At 53.8% G+C, this 3766-nt stretch overlaps 1 non-coding gene across 1 annotated transcript; it reads left to right on the plus strand.

Annotated features, from left to right (window-relative positions):
• Positions 1-1533: 1533 nt before the first annotated feature.
• On the plus strand, positions 1534-1652 carry LOC137619357 (5S ribosomal RNA). Its single transcript, XR_011039903.1, has one exon. It is a non-coding gene; the product is annotated as a 5S ribosomal RNA (ribosomal RNA).
• The last annotated feature ends 2114 nt before the right edge of the window (positions 1653-3766 follow it).

Here is a 3766-nt window from a genome sequence, read left to right on the forward strand (position 1 = left end):
GAGTCTTCTGGAGCGTATTTCTAGAACACGGTCTTCACCCCGTAAACGCAGAGCATGGCACATGCAAGAGCAGGAAGAATCTTCAGGGTGGTCTGAGCAACATTCTTCTTTCCAGAACCTGGGTTAGCCCTTCCTCACCATTCCCTGGAAGGGTCTTGCCAGGGAGCTTTCCATTCGAGATTTCTCCGTCGGGCAAGGGGTGACTGGTTTAGCCCTTCCTCTTCTCCATCTCGTGGAAGGGGCCTACCAGGTCCTTTCCCTCCTCGGTTGCGACCCGAGGTTTTGTACAAGGAAGCTCCAGGAAGATCATGGGTACTTTCCTCTTCTCGGGCTCAAGCACCTTGGCGTTTCGTCGCCAAGTTTCGAACTTGCGGGCAAGCTCGATGTTGGACCATCTAAACGCAGTGACCGAGGGCTTCCTCTCGGGTGTCTCATCCGTGGATGTCGACAAGCTTAGACACTCTTCCATCCTTGGGAAGAGCTTGTTTGAGCCCTAGGACAGAGACATGGACAGCGGTTGTGCGGAGGAAGTCGACTTCCGTTTTCACTCCTCCAAGGTGCTTTCTTCCAGACCCTGCAGGCCTCCAGCGCCTCTTCTTTCAGCCTCGTCGGCCTAAGTTATCAGACCGGCTACGGCAGCTAAGACAAGGTGTCCAATAGCAGTCGCCTCCTGTCAGGGACAGATAGCACGGGAAGCTCTCCTGGGGGGGACATAATCCTAGAGGGAGCGGCAGATTTCACAAACTCTAGGATTGGCAACCCCCCCTTGCAGGTCTCACGCTTGGAGGATGCCTAAGGTTACTCATCCGGATAACAGCTTCCTGATGCTAATTCCTGCACGATCTCCGTGATCAGCCAAGGATATCACGCCGCGCTCTTACCATCTCTCCGTCTCTGTCAGCGAATTCAGTGTCACTGAACCTCTATGCCATGGGGTCGGCAAGAGTTTTGCCCGTTTGGGCAGAATGATCCATGCCTTAAGAGAAGGTCCTCCATAGGGTCGTCGACGGCTTCACCCCCCGGCTTCTTCAGTCGATCCTTTCTCGTAGGAAAGCATCTGAGACGGGAATTCCGTCGTCGTCCTCTCAGCTCTGATCAAGTTTGTCGAACAAACTTCGTCCAGCGTGGAACAGCAGAATCGATCAGACTGGTAACGAGGGGGCAGGACTCCTTAGGCCCTGGATCGGAAGGACAGGTACTTCCAGTTTCCATTCCATCCATCTTCCAGAAAGCTCTTGGAATTCAGCCTAGACTACAGGTGTTCCTGCTTAAGATGCAGTATGGCGATCCCGCCGCGGTATCGCAGGTTTTTCCCCAGAGAACTCTCCCTGCTTTCCTCATGGCCGCTCAGGAGCAGGCTTCCGCCTCGTTCGCCTTTTGGAGGTCTGGTCAACTCCGGTAGGCTCGGGTTCGACCTTCTTCAACGCCGGGACAAGCTTCCGGGTCCTTACCATAAGTGAGGGATCATGGTAATTTGCTAGGAGCCTTCTCTACTTCTGCCTCAACATCTGGAGTGTCTAGCCATGATATTGAGTCAACGGCCTTACCACGTTGGAAACACCGCTTCTCGTCCGATCAGCGAAGTTAAGCAACGTTGGGTCTGGTCAGTACTTGGATAGGTGACCGCCTGGGGACGCCAGATGCTGTTGCCTCCTTCTCTGAGACTTCCCTTCAGTTGACTGTGGCAAGGCTGAGGAGAGTCGCAGTACCTGTTCTCAGTCAAGCAGAGCTTTCAGCCCTACCTTGGAACGTTTCCTGGGTCTCTTTTCCTCATTGACCTGTCTAAAGTCCTGAACAGTCGCCTCAGGATAAGTTCCCTGTGAGGCGGCCCAAGTTCCGGTGGTATCAAAGCAACGATTAACCGGACTTTCTGGCCCCTATGGGACCAGCGGAACGTTTATACCTGCAATGGGTGTTGACCTATGGAACTTCTTGATGGGAGTGGATATTCTCGTCCTTTCCCCACATTTTGATGCTGTTCTCGGACTCGTCGAAGAAAAGGGGGGGGGGGGGGCATGTTCCGGTTCAGGCCTATGGTCAGGACCTAAAGGATACCTCTCCATCATTCCGGCAGGCTTAGGGGCCGTAGTCTGGCCCCTCTACAGATCCTACAGTTCCTGCCGAGTCGCTCCGTGCGCGACGACTTCATGGTACTGGCGTATTCCAACCAGCAAGTGACGCATTTTCATTCCTTCGTATCTTGCAGTAGAGATACAGTACTGAGATGATCCGAGGTCCTCTCAATACCACTATCGGCTCGCTCATTCCGGGCAGAGGAATGTTCTCTCCGACTATCTGAGCAGAGCCTCGCAGATAGAGGGTACCTGGGGGTCTTTGGCCTTTAGTAACCAGCAAGTCTTGGGCTGGGGGACCTGATCTCGACAGCCTGGAACTTCAAGCTTCCGCTGTTCTTCCCCCCAGTCTCAGACCCCAAGACTCTTTGACAAGATGCTTTCCGGTGATGGTGGGACAACATCGACACCTGCGTCTTCCCACCATTATTGTCTGTTGAGAATGTCTCAACAAGACCAGGTTGTCTGTCAACCTTTCGATGGCCCTGAGAGGTACACGGTGACTATACGCGGAACGGTTTCCGGACCCTCTGCTTCCCCTGATGGAACTCCCGGGAGAGCTTCTCCCACGGCACAGGCTACTCAAACAACCACACTACAACATCTTTCACGAGGCGTTGCATCGCTTCGGCTTCACGCCTGGAGACACTACGCTGCCTCCTCAAGAAGAGACAACCCGCTACAGTCGCGGAGTGGAGGTCGCGTCACCTGCGATAGTCATCCGCAGGGGTCTACCAGGCGAAGTGGAGAGTCTTCTGTGGTTGGTGTCATGGGAGAGATACCTCTTCCCTTGAGGCCCCTTCTCCAGCAATAATGGAGTTATTGCTTTTCGGCAGGAGGAAACTCCTTTCTGCTCTCGGCAGTGAAGCCTGTAGCTCAGCCTTTCCCTGGCCTTCAGGCTGAAAGGAATAGACTTATTCCTTCCCGCTGGACCTTTCTTCGCTCATGCGAAGCTGCGAACGTCCCTGCCCCCAGTCGGAGTGAGACCTCCTCCATGGAGCATGGTTCGGACTTTTTAGTCTCTTAAGAGATCTTCTCAAGAACCATTACGTCAGGCCTCTGATCATATTCTGTCTTGGGGGACGGTGCTCCTGCTCACTCTGGCCTCGGCCAGTGTGTAAGCAATCTTCTTGGTCTCGTACGACTCCGCCCTTTCTAGAGAATAGGGGAAGGCAACATTCAGGTTCGCTCCTGAGTTGTTTGCTAGACTCAGAATCTTGGGGTCCCTGCCCTTCGGTGCAACTCCTTCAAGATTTCGAGTCACCATTCTGTATCAGATGACCCAAACCTTCTCCTTCTTACCAGTAAAGGAATCGAGGGGTTATCTTTGAGAACAGCTGCTGTTTGTCCTCACGTGCAGCCGGTTTGGGAGCACAGGAAGGACACAGGGGAGAGTCACCAGTATACCTCTTCAGCTCGGACTCAAGGACATTCATCTCGACCTGAATCCAGACCCTCCCCCGTCACGTCGCTCTACAGCACGATGTCGGATACATCGCAACGTCCCTCGCCTTCGAGAAGTACTACTCTGTGACGCAGGTGCTACAAGCTGGAGTCTGGAAGCGTCTAATGACCTTCGCAGCCCGCTTCCTGCAGGACGTGACCCACAGAAGTATCGATACGTTTCTATCGCTCTGTGGTGGCTACACAACAGCTGGTCTAACCTCAGGCTCCTTTTTGGACAGGTAGCAGAA

This window comes from Palaemon carinicauda, chromosome 25 (genome assembly GCF_036898095.1).
Source record: "Palaemon carinicauda isolate YSFRI2023 chromosome 25, ASM3689809v2, whole genome shotgun sequence".
NCBI lineage: Eukaryota > Metazoa > Arthropoda > Malacostraca > Decapoda > Palaemonidae > Palaemon > Palaemon carinicauda.